Raw genomic sequence first — 14,841 nt, forward strand, 5'->3', positions numbered from 1 at the left:
TGGTGCTCTATCCACTGTGCCACCTAGCTGCCCCTTCAAATTATTATTACTATTATTATTTTTGCTGAGGCAATTGGGGTTAAATGACTTGCCCAGGGTCACACAGCTAAGAAGTATCAAGTGTCAGAGGTCACATTTGAACTCAGGTCCTCCTGACTCTAGGGCTGGTGCTCTATCCACTGCACCATCTAGCTGCCCCTTCCATTATCTTTTGATAGTGCCCAGTAGCTAAATATTCATTATGTTTAGCTCATTTATTGCTATTGGGCAAGTTACTTGACTTCCCTAAGCCTCAGGTACTTTGTCTTTAAAATGAAGGAATTGGAATTTAATGACTTTTAAAGTCCCTTCTAGTTCTATTATCCTAATTTTTTTTCTATGAGTTTCTTCTTCCTATTACCTACCCCATCTTTAGAATGTTGAGTCTGGTTCTCTTGCCATGTTCTATCCTTTGCTAACTTTCTCATCTATGAAAGTTCCCTTTAAATTAAAGCCAGTCTTTTCTAAGAAAGGGAGAGATGAAAACAGGGAGGGATGAAAGCCTGGACTATTTTTGGTTGAGAAGTAAGGCATTTAGTTCCTTCCGCAGACCATTAATATTTCATTTTTCAGAAGAAAATTGAACTGCACTTCTATATGAGTTAGCCACCCTCTTGCTTCCCTTCTTCATGTAGTCCCAGTGGAGAACGATGATAACGTAGAATGATACTCAGGTAGCCTTGGACGAACCAGAGCTTTGCCAACATCTTCATATTTTAATGTGACAGAAATCCTGAGGAGGTAAGAAACAGATGAAAAAAAGACTATTTGGATATTCATTCAAACAACCTTCATTTGGCAAAACTGTGGCATTGGTTCTTGGGCATCTTTGGGTTCCTACATTGAGAATTTTTAAAAATTATGATGTGTAATGGAATCCCGTGTGCTTGCTACATAAAATTATGAGAGAAAAGCCCAGGAAATATTGCAAGTTGAGGAGTTTCTCTAACAACAGCCACATGAGACAAATACACAGATTAAGCTCCCATTTTTTTGGCACAGAAGACTTCGATCCTATAACCTTCATACATATTTAACTTGAGTTGACTTCAATTGATTACAAAATACCTTCAACCCCATTTAACTTGCCTCTGTTGTGCCAAGAACATAAAATGAGAGTTGAGATTAGAAGCAATGTGACTGTAAAATTTTTAAAAAAGCTGGAAGAGTGTAATAGTCATTCTAGTTATGGTTATCAAAGAAGCATCTGGAACACTGTAATAGTTATTATTTGTCATATGGAAGGCACAAGGGGGATATGCCTACCTACCAGTGGTGCTATGATTTTGTGCTAGCCGGGGCTAGTAAAAGACTTTTTAGGAAGTTGCAACTCCCTCTTATCACCCCACCCTGATGTGGGTCACATTACTGCTTTGCATTCCCTTGGCTCCTTCCCTCTGGACAAATGGTTTTCCTTTCAAATGTGCCTCAGAAAAAAAAAATAAGAAGCTTAAGTGGCCAAGGCCCCACTTTTCACAAGGGTACCAGTTCATCATAGCCTCCCTCAGCAAAAGCTTCTGACTTGTTTGTCTAGAAACAACAGGATCTAATTCTCTCTCTCTCTCTCTCTCTCTCTCTCTCTCTCTCTCTCTCTCTCTCTCTCTCTCTCTCTCTCTCTCCCCTCTCTGTCTCTCTGTCTCTGTCAGTGTGTGTGTGTGTGTGTGTGTGTGTGTGTGTTTAGGAAATTATTTTTTTAAATGAATCAATAATCCTCTTTCATTTGCTCTGACTATCCAGCCAGGATCCTATCCTGCCCCCAGCCTTATTTTCTCTTTCTGCTGAATTTTGGGTAATCTCTCACACACACATAGATCAGCTGGTGATGGTTAAGTACATTTATAATAGTTAAATGACAAAGTAAATAAGAAGGTAAATACACTCTTCAGAAATGGAAATTGGGGGAAAGGGTAAACACTCCTAAAAAGGAAATAGGAGGAAAAAGGGGAGGAGGGAATTGAGGTTTCACCAGTTCTGTTCTGAGCAATTATGGACAGTTCCACCAACCCAGCATCTACTCCATTTCTCCTGTGCATACTTGGATCACACTATCCCTGTCTTATAGACAAGTACTGAGAATCTTGCCAGTGGCAGTATACCTTCATGGTTCACCGAACTTATTCTCTTCCTCCTGCCCCTTACCAATCTCTTTCCTCTCTCAAACTTCTCTTTTTCTGTTGAAAGTATCCCAGGTTCATAACGTTGGAATTATCCTCAACTCTTCACTATCTCTCACATCCTATTTATCTAACCAGTTGCCAAATCCTGATATTTCTACCTCTACCAACCTCTCTTCCATCTGACCATCCTTTCTACTCATATGACAACTACCCTAGTGCCTCTTCACTAGATTATTAAAATAGCGTCCTAACTGGTCTTCTTGCCTCAAGCCTCTCTCTACTCCAATCTATCTGGTCCGTGGCTGCAAAGTAGTTTTCTTAAGTGCAGATCAGACCATGTCACTCAAAAACTACAGGAGCTGCCTATTACCTTTAAGGATAAAATATCAACTCCTTTATTTGGCTTTTGAGTCCTTTATAATCTGGCCTTAATCTTCCAGCTTCATTGGACATTAGTCTCTTGCCTGCATTCTGTGACCCACCAAACTGGCCTCTCTTTCTCACATAGAACATTCCATCACTCCTCTCCATGCTTTTTCCTTGACTGTCCCCCGTGTCTACAGTGCTCTCCCTCATCTCTTCTATTTCACAGAACCCCTCTTGTCCTTCCAGGCACACACAGCTGAAGTCCCCCCTTTCTACATGATGACTTCCTGATTACTCCACTTCCCCATCGCCACTACTAGTGCCCTCCCTTCCAAACTGCTTTGTAGTTAACTACTCAGTATATATTTATATTTATTCTGCATATACTTTTACAAATATTTGTTATCTTCTATGTTAAAATATAAGGTTTTTGGAGGATAGTTTCAATCTTTGAATCTATTTCCTAGCCCTAGCATAGTGACTGGAACATAGCAGGTGCTTCTGAAATGGTTGTTGATTGATTGATATTATCATAGATTCCGAGGGCTTTTTTTTAAAGACCTTAGAGAAAACAACAAGTATTTATGATCACTACTATCGCTACTACTAGCTGACGTCTTCTACAATCAAGAATTCCAAACTGCCTCTATTGGACCATAATCTCCTACTATTCCATCTCTCATTGCTGGGTTTTGGTGACACTGCTCTCTCTTGGCTCTCCTTCTACCTGTCTCTGACTGTTCCTTCTCAATTTGCTGGGCTGAATTCTCCATGTCCTGCTCCCTAATTGTGGGGATTCCCCAAGGCTTTATTCTGGACCTTTTCATTTTTCTATACTTTTTCTTTCTTGGGGACCTCACAAGCTCTTATGGGTTCAGTTATCATCTCTAAGCAGACAACTGCTTGATCTATGTATCTGTCTTCTGAGCTACAGTCCAAACTCAACATGCCCAAACATGTCCAAGATGGAAGTCACTATATTTTGCCTAAAACTCACTCTTCTTCTAACGCTTTCATTTCTGTTGAATGTGCCACCATTTTTTTAGTCATCCAGATTCAAAATCGGAAAGTCATTCTGAACTTTCCGCTTTCCTTCATGCCCAAACCTAACCAGTTACAAAGTTTCATTGAGTCTAGCTCCATATCTCTCCCTCTTTCATTCCCAGTCACTATCCTAGTTCAGACCACATCTCCTCTTGACTAGACTATGGTAATAACCTTCTAATTATTCTCCCTGATTTAATTTTCTCTGCTTTCCAACTGATCCTTCACATGACCATGCCGAATTGAGAATCCCAAAGAATCCCTCTGACCAGTCAATGAGTGAGTCAACAAACATTTTAAAGTGCCTCCGACATACCAAGCCCTATGCTCAAAAAGCTACAGTAGCTTGTAATTGCCTTTATTGTTGTTTAGTTTCTTCAGTTGTGTCCAACTCTTTGTGATCCCATTTGGGATTTTCTTGGCAAAGATACTGTAGTGCTTTGTCATTTCCTTCTCCAGCTCATTTCATAGATAAGGAAACTGAGGCAAACAGGGTTGAGTGACTTGCCCAGGGTCATACAGCTAGTAAGCATCTAAGGCTGGATTTCAACTCAGGAAGATGAGCTTTCCTGACTCCAGGTCTGGCACTCTATCTACTGTGCCACCTAGCAGCCAATCTACTTGCCTTTAGAATAAGTTATAATCTCCTCTGTCTGGTGTTTAAAGCCTTTCACAGTCTGGCTTGTCAACTGGACCAAACTGGCCTGTAACCTGTGGATGGCCATAGCCAAACAGAGTGGGCTAGAGACAGGAGAGTCAGGATACAAACAGAAGTTTAATTTCAAAATGAGAGAAATGGCTTGTCAGCAAACCAAGGATATTGGATACATGTGCCAGAGTGCCATTTCTCTTGGGGGGGACCCAAGGCAGTATGGCAAGATCTCAATACTTATACCAATGGCTACACGTTGAGCTGTAGCCCTGACAATGAGGGGTAATAGCAACAATGAGACGAGTTTGATTCATAGCAGGGCTTCATGACCAGAATGTGAGTACTTGTCCGGTGCTTGTCTGAGCTCAGAGAACACCTGGCGCTGGTCAAAGCAATCCAATAATTATATGATTTTGCCAGAGGGTGAAATCATCCAGCAGGTGAGCACAAAGGATTGTTGTTATGCCAAGCTCAGGGCACAGATTGCTCACTGGGCTTTAGCTCTGAAAAAGCAAGTGTCTCCTTTAATCTTGACAGGCTCATTCACCATGCCACATTTTTTTTTAATAGGAAGGAAACAAGTATTTATTAAGTGCCTGCTGTATACCTACACAGTGCTAAGATTACACGTATCTGATCTTCACAACAACATATATTGTTCACCTTCAAACTGGCCTGTTTGCTGGCCTTCTTATACAACAATCTATCTTCCACCTCTGTGCTCCTGCACAGGCTGTCTTCTGTGCCTAGAATGCATTCTTCTGTCATCTCCATTTTATATAATCCCTAGCTTCCTTCAAAGCTCAGTGCCAATGCCACTTCCTTTTCTGATCCCCTCCTCCCACCAGCAGATAATTTGTATTTTATTTGAATGTATTTTGAATTTACTTCTGTGTGTCCCTCCTCTTACACGTATTGATTGTATGACTCTGATGGACCTTGCCACCATTTCTCAGCTATTTTCTTTCCTGGAAGTTTTCTTAGTACCTGGGGCCTTCTCATCTTTCAGCCTAATTGGCTGCCTTTTCCCATGGATAAGTTCCTCCTGGAGCCTTCATGTTGGGGAAAGGCCCCAAGACAATCATGCTTCATTGTTGTTGAGGTGTTCTTAGTCATGCCTGACTTTTTGTGACCCCATGTGCAGTTTCCTTGGCAAAGATACTGGAGTGGTTTGCCATTTCCTTCTCTGGTTCATTTTACAAATGAGGAAACTGAGATGAACAGGGTTAAATGACTTTCCCAGGGTCATATAACTTGATGAAGCCATGCTATTGCTCTCCTAACTCTTCTGACCATCAGGACTTTGCCGCCATGTCCCTTCAAGGGTACCTTCCCCCACTACTTGCCCTGTAAACTCCTTGAGATCAAGGACTATTTCATTTTTGTCTCAGTATCCCAACATGTACCATAGTGCCTGGTAAATAGTGAACCCTTCATAAATCTTTGTTTATTGATTAAAATTTGCACCTTCTCCAGCACTTAGCACAGTGGTCTGCATATAGTAGGTGCTTAATAATGTCTGTGTTGATCTGCTGACTTATTGAGATGTGCCTTTGTTCCCTGTTATTTTTTAATCCCTCCCTTCAATAAATAAATGGTCAAAATCTGCTTTTACCTCTTCCCCTTTTGGATCAATAGGCCATCCATATTTTATTGGCATCTTTCTCTGCAAGATGAACTTTTTCCAAGCTGCTACACCCATTTTTTCCTTAGTTTTATTTTGGACCTTGTATTTCTTAAAGGAGCTTCCTTAAATGAGCTAAGACTTTATGAACATTTTGAATTATTTAGAGATAAAACATTTTTAAACCAGTCACAATGACGTCCTCATAATCAATTGCTTCATCAGTCATCCAAAGCACTAGCTTTAACATGGTACTGTCCTAATTACATGCACTTCATTCCCTCTCCTTAGAAATTTAGAATCTATTGTTCTAATTGTCAAGGTTGCTCCAGCATGGAGTTGGTTTTATTCTTCCTATCATCCAACAAATGATTTGGAACTGGAAGTTACTAAGAGAACTTGACAGTCACTTAGTCCAACTCTTTTTTGTTGTCGTTATTTTGTTGATTGGTCATGTCCCAATTTTGTGACCCCTTTTGGGGTTTTCTTGGCAAAGATACTGGAACAGTTTGGCATTTTCTTCTCCAGCTCATTTTGCAGATGAGGAAAAGGAGGCAAACAAGATTAAGTGACTTGCCCAGGATCACACAGCTAGTAAGTGTCTGAGGCCATATTTGAACTCAGGTCCTCCTGACTCCAGGCCCAGCGCTCTATGCACTATATCTCTTAGCTGCCCCTAGTCCATCTCGATCCCACCCAAATTTTTTTTTGGTTGGGCAATGGGGGTTAAGTGACCTGGGGTCACACAGCTGGTGTTATGTGTCTGAGGCTGGATTTGAACTCAGGTCTTCCTGAATCCAGGACGGGTGCTCTATCCACTGCATCACCTAGCTGCCCCTACCACACCCCAATTTTGAGGATAAGAAAACTGATGCTGAGAGAGTTTGGGGTTTGCCTCTAATCATTCAGGAAGCAAGTAGTAGATGTATTTCAAATACACATCCTTAGACTCCAAATCTGGAGCTCTATCCACAATGCCATGCTGCTTCTTAACTTGAAAGTAGTCAAACACAACAAAACAAAGAACTCTATAGATTTTAAGACATCTAGTCTAAAATTTTATTTAAAAAACATAAGATGATAGAACTGAAGCCCAGAGAGCTACTTCCCCAAATTCATATGGGTAAGTTAGCATGGCTATAATACAAACTCAGGTCTTTTTTTTTCTGCAAATCTTATTTTATGTCAACAGACCATCCCCTAGCAATGTCTGCCACCAGCTGAATATAGCTGTTTGCAGTACAAGAAGCTCCAGCATCTGGGGGAACCTGGCACCATCCAAGCATGGGCAAAAGATCAAAGGCAGCCAGGGTCGGGGGAGGGGTACAGATTGTCCCTAAACATTAGGACTGAAAAGATCATTGAAATGAATAAGTCCATTTGGAAATTATTCCTTTTGAATGAGTTCAGTCCTGCTTTGGATAGGATCATGGATCTAGAGGAGGAAGAGACCTTAAGGACCCTTTTTTGTAGATGACAAAGCTAAAGCTGAAAGCAGCTGACTTGCCCGAAGTCACAGGCGACCAGGTCCAGGTCCTTGGGTCCATACCTGACACTCAACCATCCCTATTTGGATCTCAATATTCCAAAATATAGACTCTCAGACACATTTCCTGCCTCTGGCCCCTTCTTGCTGGTGACCTAATGATAAATAGGTTCCATCGTTTTTTTCTGAGCTATCGCCACTGAAACTGTCATCCTGACTTTCCCCCTACCCCATCTGCAGCTTTTGGTCACAGACCACTTCCCTAACTATCCCCTTCACTTGGACTTGTCCTGAGGATGAGTCAGGGGAAATAATTCTAGTGATCAGAAAGAAAGAAAGAAATAAACCACAGCTTAAGAAAACCAAAGAACTAATAATTATACAGAATATACACATGGAGGAGGGAAAGGAGTCCTGGGTTTGGGACCAGAGGACCTCATTTCATATCCTGGCTTTGCTACTTAAGATTTTTCTGGTTTTAGGGGAATCACAGCTTCTCTGGGCTTTGGTTTCATCACCTGTAAAACGAGAAGCTCAGACTAGATTATGTCTAAAGATCATTCCAGCTCTAAATCCTCTGTGATTGATCAGCTGTCAAATTGTTGTTAGTAATGTCAATAAAAGGCGAAGCTGAGGGGAGAAGCAATGACAAAGAAACAGAGACTAGAATGGCTCTGAAGCCTGGAATTCGGAGTGGAGAAGGGCAAGAGAAACCTTCGCTGTACCTGGAGAGCCCCTGGATGCATAAAGCACCTTTGCTGAGGGCATATAGGGGAGGCAAAGAGTTACTTGAGCTTATACGCAAATGTCTTTTCCAAGCATCGATGTGCCAAGTTAGAGAGACAGATACAGTCATTGCTCTGGGAGTGGGGCATTCACACACAAAAGCCAAGCCAAAGGGCTGGGGACTGGACCTGTATTTTCTTTTTTCTTTTTTCTTTTTTGGGTTTCTTTGGGTTGTGGGTTTTTTGTTTTTGGGGTCTTTTGTTTGTTTGTTTGTTTTTTGGTGAGGCAATCGGGGTTACTTGCCCAGGGTTGCACAGCTAGTAAGTGTCAAGTGTCTGAGGTGGATTTGAACTCAGGTCCTTCTGACTCCAAGGCAGGAGGTCTATACATTGTGCCACCTAGCTGCCCCTTGATACAGGGAACTCCCAGGTAAGAAAATTCCCTTTACCAAAGCAAGTTGGCATGTTCTCTGCAACTTACAGTCCTAAAGAGCTGCTTGAGGGCCCCTATGTGTTAAATGACTTCTCCAGGGTCCCACAGCTAGTATGTATCAGAGGTGAGAATTAAACACAGGTCTTCCTGGCTCTGAGGCAAGATCTCTATGCTCTTTGCTAGTGGGGTCAAACTCAAAAAGAAATGGATCCCTGTGAGCCACATATTGACCTAGAAAACTACAAATTCACATTATCTGTATTGTATGATATTTTTATTTTGTTAAACATTTCCCAGTTACATTTGAATCTGTTTTGAGCTGCACTTGGGAATTTTGCTGGCTGATTGAGGCCCCAGATGCTGTGAGTTTGACACCTCTTCACCACACATCTCAAGCAGAATTAGTACATAGTAAAATACTCTTATCAATGCCCCAGTATTGGCACCAATATCAGATACTGCTATGAGCATGAAGTGCTGTAGAAGCCATACAGATTATAGCCTTTCTACAATGAAAGGCACAACAAGCATACATCTGGCTCTCATCTTAAGAAAAAAGAAGGACATTTGTATGTAACTTGTAAAGGAAGAACATGAAAAAAAATTTAGGGGCTTAGTGCAGCTTCGGTTCTTCTTCCTTGGCTAAGATATGAACTAATAAAATAATAATAGGGGTTTACACTGAAATGGTCCTTAGAGGTCATCTCGTCCAATCCACTGCGCAGTTCAGGAACATTGTGACTAGTTAACTTACACAGAGAGTAAGCATCAGAGGTGAGGTTTGAACCCATTGTGATTTTAGAGCCAATGCTCTGTCCATTGTACTCCACTTTCTGGAGGCAGCTCTTTATTATATTTGAAGTTATGTATAATAGGTTTAAAACTGTGGAGAAGCACCTTACAATGCACCTGACTAACAGAGAACGTGAAGACCGGATTTTGTATGAATGCATGGAAAGATTTAGGTGAAAATATCACCTATTTCTGACTTATTCCTTCTTTGTCTCTTTCCCTAGCTCTTCACCTCTTCCTGACCTTTAAGGTGGTCTCTAAGGGTCTATCTTTGGCTGATTTCCTTTCTTTCTCTGTATTCTATTGATTAATAATCTCACCCAACTTCTATTTATGTGTAGATGAATCACAGATTTCTGTTTTTCATCCTGGCTGCCAATTCCCAAGCATAGATCTTCAACTTTGTCTCTGGCTGGAGTGCCTCAAACTCAACTAAGCTTATTATCTTTCCCCTTAAACCTTCATCTCTTTTTGACTTCACTAGTTTTCTTAATGATAACCATCACCCATCTATTCTGCCTTCTTCAAAACCTTGGAGTTGTTTAAATTCTTCTCTCTCCATTAGCTGTCCTATCCCCTTACCAAATCCTGCCAATTCTGCCTCTCAACATCTCTCACCTTTAGCTCTATCCTTTCTTATGACCATGGCCCTAGGCTATTACATTCGCCTCCTAACCTATGATTCCCACCTTTACTTTGTTTTCCACATAAGGGCTAGAATAAAAAAAAAAATCATGCATATACCTAGTACTGTCAATCCTCTGCTTAAAAAATTTTTACATTAGTTTCCTACTGCCTACTCACTAAAATCTAAATCTATTTACTTAACATTCAAGGCCCTTCCCAATCTGGCAACCTTTCTAACTTTCCAACCTGGAAAAGCATTATTTTCCCTGGGAAGGTAGGAAGTATTCAGTTTATGAGGGGCTTTAGATGCCAAACAGAGAGGTTTATGTTTTTCCTGGTGGTAATATTTAATTTTATAATATAATTTATAATATTGTAATATCCTGGTGGCATATTTAATTCTGTTGGTAGAGTCACTGGAGCTCACCAAAGCAAGGGATGAGATGATCAGACCTCTGCTTTAGGGAAATTACTTTGGCAGCTGAGTGGGGACTAGATTAGAACAAGGAGAGAACAGACAGAAGGCTATTCAATAGTCCAGGTGAGAGGTGATGAGAGACTGAAGTAAGGTGGTGACTGTGTGAGTGGAGAGAAAAAAAAATATGACAGATGTCCTCCTAACAGTAGAAATAACAAGATTTAGCAACAGATTGGGTATTTGAGTGAAAATGAAAATGGAGAATGACACCCCAGTGGTGAACCCAGGTAATGGAAGGACATTGGTGTGCCCCGTAATAAGTATGGAGGGGTTGGAGGGAAAGATGATGAATTCAGAGTTGAACATGTTGACTTTGAGATGCTTATGGGATATCTAGTTTGGGATGTCCCAAAAGTAGTTATTAGTATGGAACTATAGCTCAGGAGAAAGACTAGGGGAATCTTTTATACAGAAATGATCATTGGATCTATGAGAGCTAATGAGCTCAGAAGAGGGCCTGGTACAGAGCCTTGAGAAACACCTATGTTTAGCGGGCATGATGTACATGAAGAACGCTCAAAGGAGACTGAGAGGGAACAGTCAGACAGATAGGAAGAGAACAGGGATACAAAAACCTTTTTAGTAGAACATATCTAAGAGATAAAGATCGATAATGTGAAATGCTTCAGAGAAGCCAAAGAGGACCAGAACTGACTTAATGATTGGAAGATGTTGTCATGCTTAAGTTTTCAGAGGGGTCACATAATTACCTGTAGCTTAAGATGTAAGATTTAGTGTTTGCATAGACGATTTGTAATAGAAGGAATTGTTTTCACTTTTGTTTTGTTTCCCCAGTGCTTGGAGTAGCTCCTGGTATGTAGCATTTAACAAACACTTGCTGATCAGTGGGTTGATTTTTGTTGGTTCTCTATCTGTATCCATAACTATACCACCACCACAACAGCAACAACCAGCATTTGTGTAGTCTACTACGTGCCAAAGCACTGTGCTAAACCCTTTATATATATTATTTCATTTGATCATCCTAACAACCCTAGGAGGTGGCTGCTATTCTTATCCTCGTTTTATAGCTGAGGAAGCTGAGGCAAACAGAGGTTAGTGACTTGCCTAGGGTCACACAACTTGTATGTGTCTGAAGGGAGATTTGGACTTAAGTCTTCCTTCCTGACTCCTGACTCAGACTATGTGCTGTAACATATAACAATAACTCATGTCCATAATGACAGTCTTGAGTCACTCAAAAAAGGTTAAATTATACATCATGTATATGTATACACACAGAGAGAGATGGCTGTAGAGATACATGCCTCTGTTCAATAGACTCAGCTTAACAGAGTAGGGAAATCTCCAAAATTTGATGACCCTTTTCACACATTCAATGAAATCTCATTTCAGAATTGTAAGAGTACATGAGTGGAACAAAGGTGCTGCATAACAGGGGCCTTCCCCCTGAGGAAGGAGGGTTAGTGCCTCAGAATATTTTTACCATATTTCTGACCCCCATATTCCACTCCCCCCCAATTCTTCAAACAATGGGAACAGGGATTTTGTTCGGAATGTTACAGAAGGAAACATTCTGAAAGAAATTTCACAAGAAAGTTGGTTCATTGTACAGATGCTGTGTTACTTGTGTTCAGTTGTGTCTGACTCTTCATGATCCCATTTGGGATTTTCTTGGTGAAGACACTGAAGTGGTTTGCCATTTTCTTCTCCAGTTTATTTTACAGATGAGGAAACTGAGGCAAACAGGGTTAAGTGTCTTGCACAGGGTCACCAACTAGTAAGTGTCTGAGGCCAGATTTGAACTCCAGAAGATGAGTCTTCCTAGCTCTAGGCCTGGCACTCTATCCACTGCACCACCTAGCTGCCCACGTAGCAGATGCTATATAGGATCTTTAATCTTATAACAATTGAGATGCAATTTTTTAAGTTGCTTGTGCCCAGATCCCTATTCAAAATCAAGCATTAAAGAGATCTTGGGGAAAATAATGTAACCTGCATCATGTCACCTGACAAGTTACATTCCTTTCCTATCGGTGAAGGATTTTCATCTTAGGAGTAAACCCTCCCTAAGACACCAACACAAATTTTAGAGTTAGTAATGGTTACTTCTGTTTTACATCTTATGAACAGACAGTGCAAATGAGATAGAAATGTGAGTGCACGTTTGTGAAAAATGATGCATTATGTCAGTGACACAGAAATGCTAGATGATGTCTTGAGTGGATCTAATATACCAAAGAACACTCCTAACAATAATGCAGGAGAGCATTTCTGATAGGCAAGAAAACCACTGGGGAAGACTTCTTCACCTCTGATTCATTATTAATTTTGTACAAAGAAAAGTCATGTTACTATCCATGCTTTACTATGTCTTTATGAGAAAGATATAAAAGAGAAGGAAAATCAAGTTAAATCAGAGACTTTTTTTTGGTTAGGGAATTAAATTCTATGATCACAGATGGGCTAAGTAGCCATTACAGATCTATGTCCCTCAACATATTTTTTTAAAGACTGATCTCCCTATCTTGTCCAGGTTGGAAGTGTGGTGCCACTCATGGGTCTGACCCCACTCCTGATCAACACAGAAGCTTTGACCTGTTCAGTTTCTAACCTACTCTCTTTTGCCCTCCTCGGGCAATCTGCTGGCCTCCTGCTCCTGAAAACTCACCATACTGGTGCCAGACTTAGTGTAGACACCCAGTTGGCTTTAGCTCTACTCTGGTTTAGAATTCCCAAACTCAAGATCCACCAGCCTCAGTCTTCCCAATAAACAGGGATGCGGGCTACCATGTCCAGGTGCTGCCCCACATCTACATCACATCTGTATCTATCTCTACAGCCACTGGGAGAACATCATAAGATTAAGAAGGTGGTTTGAACTAAAAAAAGATTAGTTAGCATGTTTTATGAGTCACTGAATGACTGTCATTGACCAAACCTTCCTCCAGATGATAGAGGCATGTCCTGGATTTGGCTTTATTTAACTAAATGATTACTTCAACTCACCTCTTTAATTCAATTCAAAAAACATTTATTTAGCCCCTGCTATGTGCAAGTCTGGGCCTTTCATGGCGCTGAACTCCTAGCTGGCTCTGGGCCTCAAGTTTGTGGTCCAAATGGGCTTTCTACCTTGACCTTGTCAGGAGATTATGTTTGTTCTTCCGCAAGATTCATTTTGCAATAATAATACATGTATTCATCAGGTCCAGTTTATTATAACTCATTCTATTTGCCTCTGACTGTGACTACAAGAATATTGCAGATGATTAATACTGCAATGCCCTTCTAGACAAACCTCTAAGTCTGAATCACTATTATTCACTGCTGACTACATTGGTTCCCCATTTAACACCAGATTCAGCAGAAAGCGCCAGCCCTCTTTTGCTGGCTTTTAATGAGAGAGGATCCAGTAGCATTAGGAACTGCCACATTGACTGCCTGTCTCCATGTGAACCAGACTGGAAGAACATACTGACAGCTCTGGAAGGGAGCCCACCCGTAGAGGAATAGCAGCCATGTTCAGGGAAAATCCTTCAAGCATGGAGTCCCCCACTCTAGGGATCCCCTTGGTCCCAGTAAGGCTCTATGCACAACAGGCCACTTGGTCTAAATCTCTGCTACTCTTCCATATAGATGCTCATGGAAGATAATACAGAGCCTATTTACCGAATGAAGGATTTGGCAGAGAAGAAATGTATGTGTCCCTCCCTCCTCCCCCCACCAAAGGTCCCTGAAGTTGTCTTGATCACATCATTCTTCAAATAGTTTTTTAAGAGGTGAATATATGTGAGATTTATAGCAGACTGTTAATCAGGGTTTGATTGTATGTGTGTGTATAAGAGCATATATCATAAATTTTGATTTTTCTGGGTTGCAATTGGCTGCAACATTTTTACAGTGTAATTACATCAAACCAATTCCCTGGAACCATTGGTCTATGAAAGGCCATAATCAAGCACATCTGGTTTACAGTTCTTCTTATTCACCCCAAAGGTCAGAGCAGTCTATGTTATTTCCCACAATTCACAGCTATCCTCTCCGTTCTTGCTTCCCAATTTCATTCCAAGATTCAGAGACCTAATCTTCAGTGTTGGAGTGGTTTGAAGGTTAGATATGGCAGAGCAGAAAGATCTTCAGGGATGGGGAACTTGTGGCCTTCTAGGTCCTTGGGTGCAGCCTTTTGTTTGAGTCCCAGTTTTACAGAACACATTCCTTTTATTAAGGGGATTTGTTCTGTGAAATTGGGATTCAGGCAAAGGGCTGCACTTGAGGACCTAGAGGGCCACATGTGGCCTTGAGGACACAGGTTCCCCACCCCTAAATTCTAGGTTCAAAGGCTACCACAAACACTGACTAGGATTTTGGTGTGGCTCAAATGAGATAACATGTGTAAGGTGGTTTTTAAACTTGTAAGCTATTATTATTATCATTATTTATATTTTCTGAAAATTCTATCAACATCCCAGTAAATGTGATGAGCAGAGAGCTACATGG

This window comes from Phascolarctos cinereus, unplaced genomic scaffold (assembly GCF_003287225.1).
Source record: "Phascolarctos cinereus isolate Bilbo 61053 unplaced genomic scaffold, phaCin_HiC Scaffold_4;HRSCAF=312, whole genome shotgun sequence".
NCBI classification, from domain to species: Eukaryota; Metazoa; Chordata; class Mammalia; order Diprotodontia; family Phascolarctidae; genus Phascolarctos; species Phascolarctos cinereus.